This window comes from Cygnus olor, chromosome 3 (assembly GCF_009769625.2).
Source record: "Cygnus olor isolate bCygOlo1 chromosome 3, bCygOlo1.pri.v2, whole genome shotgun sequence".
Lineage (NCBI taxonomy): Eukaryota > Metazoa > Chordata > Aves > Anseriformes > Anatidae > Cygnus > Cygnus olor.
In genome coordinates this window covers 27,937,214-27,948,711 of record NC_049171.1, presented here as the reverse complement: position 1 = coordinate 27,948,711, position 11,498 = coordinate 27,937,214, and the positions used below count along the sequence as shown (strand labels likewise).

The 11,498-nt window shown below is 45.2% G+C and overlaps 1 long non-coding RNA gene across 1 annotated transcript; it reads right to left on the bottom strand.

Moving 5' to 3' along the window:
• Window positions 1–551: 551 nt before the first annotated feature.
• Window positions 552–9,584, bottom strand: LOC121068143. The gene is made up of 3 exons (XR_005818655.1): window positions 9,242–9,584; window positions 7,747–7,825; window positions 552–940 (listed from the first exon to the last, which is right to left on the bottom strand). It is a non-coding gene; the product is annotated as an uncharacterized LOC121068143 (long non-coding RNA).
• Window positions 9,585–11,498: the final 1,914 nt, after the last annotated feature.

Here is an 11,498-nt window from a genome sequence, read left to right as displayed (position 1 = left end):
AACACTATAAAACAACTTCTTCATAAATTCTGGGATGTGCTATCTTTTTAGCTAAGGAAAAGGAAAGTTCCTCACAATCAGAAATTCTGTATAACATTCAAGAAGTCATAGAAACCATTTTCTCCTTTTGCCTCTCAGATCCCTTAATGAAAGCAATGATGGAAGTTAGAATAACAGATATTTTTACGGTTACCTTGTCAGGTCTTCATCATACAAGCCTGTACAAGATGAAAAAATATATGTACATATTCCACTTTAATGTTTTTATATTTGAAATACACGCAAGACTAAGAAAGTAAAAAAGTACTACGGGAGATATGCATTAGCATCAAAATGAATTTAACTTCATTTTTTTTTTTTTTTAGGATTTGGCAATTCACAAAAATTTCATAGCCACATCAGAGTTTAGTGATTTCACTACAAATTTAATAGAAATATAACTTTTTTTTTTCTTTAAATAGCAAATATTCTGGAGAGAAAAAATGGCATTCCCAAGGGAAAAATATCCCCCTTTTTTTAAACATCAAACCTTTTTAAAGCAAAAATACTTCAAACGACTCACATGTTTACTCTGGAACTTCCATAATTGGCAGTTTTCATGAAATGAAAAATAAAATATTTTCCAGGAGGGAATCAATTTAAGGTATAAAGGTCTGTTTTTTTAACACTATCAGAATGTTCTCTTCTGTGCTCTATGTTCAGTGTAACTGCTACAGCGGTTTTCGCTCTGGGTAAGTCCTTATGGCTACATCACTTTCTGTTGAACATCTTAAAAGATTCTTAATTTTTGACTTGCAGCTCAGCTTTGTACCATCTTTTGCTGTAGACTACTCGATGACAGCTTTGGCATGCTTCCTTAATACTGACAGTACCTTCAGGTGCTTTAGAAATTGAATCCGTGTTCAGCACGATGCCTTAAAGCAGGTTACGATAGCAACAACTGAAAATAACCAGAACAATGCACAGAATGTCAAGATAGTGTTCATTTGTTGTAACTGGATGAATTGACTAAAAAGATCACTATTAGACAGCTTTTGATCTCAAGAGAGTTGTTAGGACTTGTTTGCAATACAATTGGGAAAGTAAAAAGCCTCTGCAATGCCTTTTGTAAAGTCTATTTTAGTACTACCTGAAGTTAACAACATCGAGTTCACTTCTGCTTGCCCAAGGGTTTTGCCCTTGTGTAAAAAACTGCAGACACAGTTTTTACTACAAAGGGTAAAAGGAGGATCAAACTGATATTTTTGTCACCAGGGATGAGTACAGACAAATAAAACTTAGGAATTAAGGTGAAAAAAAAAAGTGAGGAAGCTGGAAAAAAAAAAATCAACTTGCTTCACAAACCCTACCCCCCCACCCCAAACAATATTTGAGCATTGGTTGTCTTTTCTGGCTCTCAATAGGAAAGAAAAGAAAAGGAGATTTTGGGGAATATCCATGCTATCTGACTTTAAGCACATGATTTGGATGCTTAGACTTTCCGTATTTTTAACTTTGCGATGGATGCTTACACTGGAAGCTCTGCATTCATGATATAGAGACTGTTACTTAGCTTTTCTAAATTCCCTCTGGAAGCTGTATTCTCTGGTTTAAGTATTGAAGGAGCAAAGAATCCCATCCTGGAAAATTTACTTTGGTGACAAAGTTAGAGACATGAAAATCTGCTTCCATCTCTCTTATTGCACAACAGCTTGCCTGGTCCTTGGTTTAAGAGCACATTAAGGGTTGCCAGCATTTCAGTCAGCCTGCAAAGGTTTACCCCAGATCTGATCTTTAACCAACAGCTGTGCTGTGCAATTCAAATATGCTTCCAGTTTCTGACATGTCCCTGGCATGCCATCATGAAGAGCTGTTTTGGCAACAGTCTTCTGTTAGAACAATTCCCTAAGTTTGGTGAATTGTCTTAAGGCAATTTTCAGAAACTTTACGTATGTTGAAACAGGTTTTGTGCACAATGCAGCTAAAAGGGTTCAGTAGCTCATAGATGACTACACTTCTTGTAGGCAGATGAAACTCAATATTTCAGCAATTATTTGTAGCTGTATCATGATAGAACTTTAAAATATTTTATATGGGTAATTAGCAGTGCACTCAAATTCAATTATTATTATTACTTTTCCTCTCAGAACATCTGATACACTCAGAACTCCTATCTAGCAGTTGTGTGGTGTTGTCCTAAATCCACTCTCTTTCCGGTAGAGGCATTTGTAACATAACTGTGGTATGACACATCCCTTACAGGTGTATTTTCAGTTTTGATTGCAGCTTTTCTATCAAATATTTTTTTGGGTGTCCAGTGGCAATTTTACAAAGAGTAATTCCAAAATAAGACTTCAATCATCTCACATCAAACTGGCAGCCCCACTGAGCATTGCTCACTGAAAGAATAGAGCAGGCAGCCATAAATGCCTTCACATTTATTGGACTGACTAGATATTTGAAGGTTTTGTTTGTTCATTTGTTTGTTTTTTAAAAAAGCTTTCTCAGTCACGGTTACAAAGATAAAATATCAGTGCTGGACAATGTTCTGCATTTTGGAATAAACTGGATTATAAAAACAACAACAACAAAAAAGAAATTTGCTGACTAGCTGTTGTTAGCAATCTAGTTCTTTCTCCCTGTAAACACTCATCTTCTGTGAAGCACAGGAAACAGCTTTTGTCAGTCATTCAAAGGGATCAGGCCTATAATTCATGGGTATGTGGATGGCTCTTAATTATTTCTAATTAGATTCTTGCGTTATGGTTGTTGTCAGTACACTGTAAGTAATAATTTGTACACTAGAAAATGAAACAGAAATGATTTTTGGAGTGCTTATAAGACAGCAGCAACAAGTGTACATCCAGCTGAAAAAAATTTACGTAACTTGTACAGAATTATCCTGTGGTGCACAATAGAAGCTCACAGGTTGCATATCACAAAATAAATGGAAAAAGGAAGGGAACAAACGTTGTACATGGGTAAGGGTAACACTCCTAGCTAAAACATCCTTATAACCCAGAAGCCTAAGCAAAATTGTTGCGTCCTTTGAAAGAACAGCCCAGGAACTAGAGAACATTTCGTTTGGACTAATGCTTGTTCTGAGGGACTACAAAACCTTGTTGTCACCCCTCTGTGCTTCTTACGCTTCTCACATCACCATCTCTTCCTGCTCTGGCCAGTCACAGAATCACAGAATCACAGAATCGTCTAGGTTGGAAGAGACCTCCAAGATCATCTAGTCCAACCTCTTACCTAACACTAACAAGACCTCCACTAAACCATATCACTAAGGTCTACATCTAAACGTCTTTTAAAGACCTCCAGGGATGGTGACCCAACCACTTCCCTGGGCAGTCCATTCCAATGCCTAACAACCCTTTCAGTAAAGAAGTTCCTCCTAATATCCAACCTAAACCTCCCCTGGCGCAACTTTAGCCCATTCCCCCTCGTCCTGCCACCAGGCGCGGGGGAGAGTAGACCAACTCCCACCTCTCTACAGCCTCCTTTAAGGTACCTATAGAGAGCGATGAGGTCTCCCCTGAGCCTCCTCTTCTCCAGGCTAAACAACCCCAGCTCCCTCAGCCACTCCTCGTAAGACTTGTTCTCCAGACCCCTCACCAGCCTCGTCACCCTTCTCTGGACTCTCTCGAGCACCTCGATGTCCTTCTTGTAGCAAGGGGCCCAAAACTGAACACAGTACTCGAGGTGCGGCCTCACCAGAGCCGAGTACAGGGGGACAATCACCTCCCTAGACCTGCTGGCCACACTGCTTCTTATACAAGCCAGGATGCTGTTGGCCTTCTTGGCCACCTGAGCACACTGCTGGCTCATATTCAGCTGACTATCAACCAGTACTCACAGGTCCTTCTCTGCCAGGCAGCTTTCTAACCACTCATCTCCCAGCCTGTAGCGCTGCTTGGGGTTGTTGCGCCCCAGATGCAGGACCCGGCACTTGGCCTTGTTGAACTTCATACAGTTGACCTCAGCCCATCAGTCCAGCCTATCCAGATCCTCCTGCAGAGCCTTCCTTCCCTCGAGCAGATCGACACACGCACCTAACTTGGTGTCGTCTGCAAACTTACTGAGGGTGCACTCGATCCCCTCATCCAGGTCATCGATAAAGATATTAAAGAGGACTGGCCCCAGTACTGAGCCCTGGGGGACTCCACTAGTCACCGGCCTCCAACTGGATTTGGCTCCATTCACCACAACTCTTTGGGCCCGGCCATACAGCCAGCTTTTAACCCAACAAAGCGTACGCCAGTCCAAGCCACGAGCAGCCAGTTTTTTGAGGAGAATGCTGTGGGAAACGGTGTCAAAAGCCTTACAGAAGTCAAGGTAGATCACATCCACAGCCTTCCCCTCATCCACTAAGCGTGTCACTTGGTCATAGAAGGAGATCAGGTTCGTCAAGCAGGACCTGCCTTTCATAAACCCATGCTGACTGGGCCTGATCGCCTGCTTGCCCTGTAAGTGCCGCGTGATGACACTCAAGATAATCTGCTCCATGAGCTTCCCTGGCACTGAGGTCAAACTAACAGGCCTATAGTTCCCCGGGTCTACCCTCCGGCCCTTCTTGTAGATGGGCGTCACATTTGCTAGCCACCAGTCGACTGGGACCTCCCCTGATAGCCAGGACTGCCAATAAATGATGGAAAGCGGCTTGGCCAGCTCCTCCACCAGTTCTCTCAGTACCCTCGGGTGGATCCCATCCGGCCCCATCGACTTGCATACATCCAAGTGCTGTAGCAGGTCGCCAACCATTTCCTCATGGATAGTGAGGGCCACATCCTGCTCCCCATCCCCTTACACCAGCTCAGGGTACCGGGTGTCCAGAGAACAACTGGTCTTGCCGCTAAAGACTGAGGCAAAGAAGGCATTGAGCACCTCAGCCTTTTCCTCATCCCTTGTAACTAAGTTTCCCCCCGCATCCAGTAAAGGATGGAGATTCTCCTTAGTCCTCCTTTTTGTGTTGATGTATTTGTAAAAACAATTTTTGTTATCTTTAACGGCAGTAGCCAGATTGAGCTCCAGATGAGCTTTGGCCTTTCTAATTTTGTCCTTGCACAGCCTCGCAACATCTTTATAGTCCTCTTGAGTAGCCCGCTCTCTTTTCCAAAGATTATAAACCCTCCTTTTTCTCCTAAGCTTGAGCCACAACTCTCTGTTCAGCCAGGCCGGTCTAGTTCCGCGCCGGCTCGTCTTTGGGCTCGTGGGGACAGACCGCTCCTGAGCCATTAAGATTTCCTTCTTGAAGAGTGCCCAGCCTTCCTGGACTCCTCTGCCCTTCAGAACCTCCTCCCAAGGGACTCTGCCAACCAGTGTCCTGAACAGCTCAAAGTCAGCCCCCCGGAAGTCCAAGACAGCGGTTTTACTGGTCCCCTTCCTGACTTCGCCAAGAATAGAGAACTCTACCATTTCGCAGTCACTCTGCCCAAGACAGCTCCCAACCACCACATCTCCCACCAGTCCGTCACTGTTTGTGAACAGAAGGTCTAGCGGGGCACCTCCCCTGGTAGGCTCTCTAACCAGCTGCGTCACGAAGCTATCTTCCACGCTCTCCAGAAACCTCCTAGACTGCTTTCTCTGGGCTGTGTTGTGCTTCCAGGATATGTCTGGGAAGTTGAAGTCCCCCACGAGAACAAGCGCTGACGATTTCGCGGCTTCTGCCAGCTGCCTGTAGAACTCCTCATCTATCTCCTCATCCTGGTTCTGCGGTCTATAACAGACCCCCACCAGGATGCTTGCCTTGTTGGCCTTCCCTCTGATCCTAACCCATAGAGACTCAACCTTATCATTCCCAGCCTCAAGTTCCTCAACATCAAAACACTCTCTAATATAGAGAGCCACACCACCACCCCTTCTGTGCTGCCTGTCCCTTCTGAAGAGCCTATAGCCAGACATTGCAGCACTCCAGTCATGAGAGTGGTCCCACCACGTTTCCGTGATGGCAACCAAGTCATAGCCTGCCTGCTGCACAATGGCTTCCAGCTCCTCTTGTTTGTTACCCATGCTGCGTGCATTAGTGTAGATGCACTTCAGTCCGGCCATTGCCTTCTCCCCCGGCCTTGCCATTGTTCCCCCTGGTACAGCTCCAACGAGCCTAATTTCAGCCCCGTCCCCCTTCTTTCCTAGTTTAAAGCCCTCTCAATGAGCCCTGCCAGCTCCTGGGCTAGGATCCGTTTTCCCCTTAGAGATAGGGACCCGTCTGCGGTCACCAGGCCGGGTGCCTAGTAAAGCGCCCCATGGTCAAAAAACCCAAAATTTCTGTGTTGGCACCAGCCTCTGAGCCACATGTTAATCAGGTGGGCTTTCTGTGACCTCTCGGTACCCCTCCCTGCCACTGCAGGGATAGACGAAAACACCACCTGTACTCCTGCTCCATCCACTAAACGTCCCAGTCCCCTAAAGTCCCTTTTGATAGCCTTCAGGCTTCCCTCCAATATCATCACTGCCAGCCTGGACTATCAAAAGAGGGTAGTAGTCAGAGGGGCAAACCAGGTTGGTAAGCTTTCTGGCAACATCCCTGACCCTGGCCCCAAGGAGGCAGCAGACTTCTCTACGGGTAGGGTCAGGCCGACAAATAGGGCCCTCTGTTCCCCTGAGAAGGGAGTCACCTACAATGATCACCCTTCTGTCTTTCTTGGTGGAGGCAGTCTTGAGGCGTGGAGTCGGCTTCCTCGCCCTAGGCATCCTCCTGGGTAGACTTTCTACCTCATCCTCACCCACCGGTCTCTCAAGCTCCAGGGCCTCAAATCTGTTATGTAAGGGCACCTGGGAAGGTGGGGCCGATGGGGGGGGCATTGCCTGCGAGGTCGAGCAGGGACCTGTCTCCATTCCTCCTCAACTCCTAGGTCCCCTCCCTCTGCCCGACAGCAACAGGGCAGGGGGTCCACCCCCATTTGGGGTGTCTCACCCTGGCACCTCTCCTTCAAGCCCTGCAGGGAGTTGCTCCACCAGTCTACCTCCCGCTCACACTCCCTGATAGCCCTCAACCTATCCACCTCCTCTTTGAGTTCTGCCACGAGGCGGACCAGGTCATCCACCTGCTCACACCTCACACACACGGTGCCTCTGCCTCCCTCAGATGGCAGCAACAGGCTCAGACACTCCCTGCACCCAGAGACCTGAACTGCCGCATTGTTGAGCAGGCAGTCAGTCTGGGTGGTTACAGACTTTCTAGAGAGAGCAGTCTGCCTGGTGTAGACCATTGCAGCCTAGCTAGCAGTCGACGGCCGTTAAAGGTGTTGTTCTTATGGGCGGGGGGAAACTCTGCCCTCCCTGCGCGAACTGCCGCGCGAACTGCCGCACCCCGCCCTTCTGACGCGTCACGCCCTATTTGCCCGCCCTGTTCCCCGCGCTCCTGGTCGCTCCTGCTCCTTAGGGGCTGCTTTTGAACGGCCGGGGAGGGGGCGCTGCTGGCTCCGCCTATGCCTCGTCAGCCTCCCTCGCGAGGGCTGCCGGGTCCTGGAGTCTCCCTCGAGCGGCCTCGATATCGGAAGAAAAGCCCTGCCTGTCCCGATCCCCCGCTCAGCTGCAGAACGCGCCTGTCCCGGAGCTGTTCGCCTCATAACCATGCCTCTGCAGTGGCAGTGCTTTAGTTGCTCTGCTCTTTAGACCCCAGGCAGACAACACAGCCTATGAGCTGAAAGCAGGAGGCAACATTTCTAACTACTTCTAAATTTTCTGTTTTGGCATTACCTCAAAAGAAAAGAAATATGCTTTCTGGATTTTGGTTTTGAGTGACAAGTGAGGATGCAGTACCTTGCATAGGCAGCTGAAGTAAGAACCATCTCTGTGGGAAGAGCCCATCACATTGCAATTGTGGTCATTTCAGCAGGACCTGCAGTATGACATTGTCAGTATGGACAGGTAATCTCAGTCATACAGTCATCTCAGTGGTGAGGTTTAAGAGAATTAACAGGCTGAGGTGTAAGATTTTCTGTCAGATTAGTAAAAACTCAGCTCAATTTTTCATGCTACAGAACAAATAAGAGTTAAAAAGTGTTTTTTTCTTTTTTCTTTCTTTTTTTTTTTTTTTTTTTTTTTTAATATATATATGTATATATATATATAAAGCCACAAATAGCATTACACAGATTTTTAAGACCAAGATCCAGGGCTTCATTTTCACATGCCAGTGTAGTGGGCCATGACTTTGTAAGAAAATCTGAAAAAAGTCTGTTTTCACTTCCTACTTTGAGTGATTTAACAAATAATATTACCTCCTATCTGGCCTCTTGATTTTCAAATATAATGTTACAGGATATACATTATGCACATTATAAAATATTGCAGCAGGTGATCCTGTCATGTGAATCAAGATTACATAGTTGTAGCACAGCACCATTTCACTTCATCTGTGATCATGGCCACAAAACTTTTTAAAGCAGGTGGTTAATTTTTCTTCTGCCTCTTGCAGTGTTCTCCACTTTCTGTGGTTACAAATTAATTTATATTCCTTTCTTTCTTTCATTAGAAAGTCTGCATTACATATTTAAATATTCCGTGGTTGTCTTATAACATTTTATTTAACTTTGAATTTCCTTATCTTTATTGATGTTCATGTTTTATTTATTCACTTCAGTTCAATATTCTCAGTAAGGTGCTGATCTTCAAAAGAAATCTTCAGTCACAACAGAGTTCAATCAAATCACAGTTCTGCAAGTTGTCTGCCCAGGTTAAAATTAAAATATTATACTTATCATCTGTGTATGTGAAATGGAAAAAGTATGATTATGAAACTCCTTTTAGAAGCTGAAAACAGAAGGTTGATGATTTTTCCATTAATATTTTTCCTATAAAATTATGGCAACTTCAAACCTTCTTCTAACCATGTATCTAAATTCATTTATTACATGCATTACATTTTGACATGCACCTGAGGACACCCCCAGTACAATATTAAAGAAAGACAACATTAAGAGGCTGCTAAGAGACCACATTAACCCTTTGGTAAAGTTGCATGATGAAAAGATTCACTTTTGTCTGGCAGTCCCCAAGGATTTCTTTTAAAAGATTATGATTCCTAACTTTGGTATCTATGGAGCTTCAGTGTTGGAAACCATAAAATCATATCCTGGATGGGTTGGAATACCATCTAATTCCACCCTCCTGCCATGGGCTAGATCAGGTTGCCCAAAGCTCCATCCAACCTGGTTTTGAATACCTCCAGGGATGGGGCATCCACAGCTTCTCTTGGCAACCTGTTCCAGTGGCCTCATCACCCTCCGAGTAAAAATTTCCCACTAACTAACACCTGGACCAGAAAGTTATCCTCAACATGCTCTAAGAGTCTCCCGGATTGCTTACAGCCTGCTGTGTTGCTTTCCTAGCAGACATCAGGGTGGTCGAAGTCCCCCATTAGGATGAGAGCCTGTGAATGTGATGCTTCTTGTACCTGAATCAAGAGGACCCTGTCAACAGGCTTCCTTTCGTCAAGTGGCCTGAAGTAGACCCTAACCATAACGTGTCCTTTATTGGTCCTGTCCCTGAGTTTTACCCACAAGCTCTCAACCTGTTTGTGGCTGTTTCTCAGAGGCAGCTCTTCACAATCTATCAATTTCTTTCCATAGAAGACAACATCCCAGCCTCTCCTTCCCTGCCTATCTCTTCTGTAAAGCTTGTAGCCCTCACTTGCAGTGTTCCAGTTGAGTGATTCATTCCACCATGAATCTATGGTAGCAATTAGGTCATAGTTTTCTGATTGCACCATGGTTTCCGACTTGCTCGCTTCCCATAAGGTGTGCATTTGTGTAGAGGCACTTCAGCTAGGCTGTCAGCCCCATCACCTTTTTAGTGGAGCAGCCACTAATTACTTTGGGATGATTCACAGGTATTTCCCTGTTGCCTCCTGAAGTGTTGGTGGTCTCTGGTTCTCTGTCAGAAGTAAATCCCCGTCCACTGCTGAATCTAGTTTAAAGCTCTGTTAATAAGTCTAACCAGCTTGCCTCACAGAACAGTCTTGCCCCACCTGTTCAGGTGTGCCCCATCCAGTGTCAACATGCCTGGTCTTGTGAAGGTTTGTCCAAGATCACAGAACCCCAGACCCTGAACATGGCACTAGCCACACAGCCAGTCATTTGCCTGATCCGTTTATCTTCTTCTTGGGCCCCAGTCTCCAATTGGGAAGATGGAGGAGAACGCTACCTGCTCTCCCAATCCCCTTAACAACTTTCTGAGGGTCAGAAAGTCAAGGCTAGGACTCAAGGCTAGCTATATGTTATTATCAATGTTATCTCCAGGGGTGGCCTGGGCAGCTGTGTGTCCTGTTGTTGCTATTCATACTAAAAGGTGAACAAGGGGATGAAACATGCCCTCAGTGAGTTTGCAGATGACAAGACCAATTGCCTCAAGATTGGGGCAAGCAGTTAGTATGGTATAGTTTACAGGCAGCTGACCTTGGCAGGCTGGAGAAATGGTTTAATGGGAACCTCATGAAATTCAGTGAAGACAAATACGAAATTCTGCACCTGTGATGGAGTATCACCATGACACTACAGGAAACAGTTTTGCAGAAAAGGACTGTAAGGGAGGGTCCTGGTATACAGGAAGTTGAATGCTAGTCAACAGTGTGTCCTTGTGCATACGTGGATTAATTACATTCTGAGCTGTATTAGTAAAAGTGTAGCCAATAGGCTAGTGGAAGCAGTTATTTACCTCTGCTGAATTCTTGTGAAAGCACAGCTAGAGTACTGTGCCCAGTTTTGGTGTCCCTGGTACAAGAAAAGCATAGATAACCTGGAGAGAGTCCACCATGCTGTTTACAGGGCTGGTGCACCTCATGCAAGAAGAATCCAAAAGAGTTGGGTTTGCTCATCTGGAAGACTAGTGGACTGAGGGAGAATCTATTTTCTGTCTTCAGCTACATAACCAAAAGTTTTAGAGAAGACAAACTCTTCCTGGAAAGGGACAGTGAAAAGATAAGAGGCAATAGTCACAAGTTGCAGCAAGGGAAATTCTGACAAAATGTCAGAAAAGCATTTTGCACAGTGAATTTGATCGACCACTGGAACAGGTTTCCTAGAGAGGCTGTAAAACCTTTACCCTTGATTGTATTCAGAAGTTGACTGGACAGGGCCCTGAGCAATCTCGTGTAACTGAAGTTGGTTTTGATCAACGGGTTCAGCTCCAGAGGTCCTTTCCAACCTAAATTATTCTATGGCTCTATGAGCTTCTGGGAGTGCACAGCTAGCTGATATAAGTTTAATGTGTATGTCCGATATTTTCTGGTCTGGGACAGTTTACTAACTGGTCACAGCCCTGCATGGACATGACTATACTGTTATAAACCAGAGCAGCTGGTGCCTAGAGGCACTATTTCTGTTACAGATTTATTGCATTATCCAAAATATCCCAGCCCCTAATCCACTGACTAATAAATATTTGATGATTTTGACTTTTGCAAACATCATGCAAATCAAAACAGATAATCAGGTGTACGCAGGCCGTCTCCCATGGTCATGCAGACCTGTTGAAGTTAAGAGAAATTAAGAGAACTTGGGGACATAACCTGG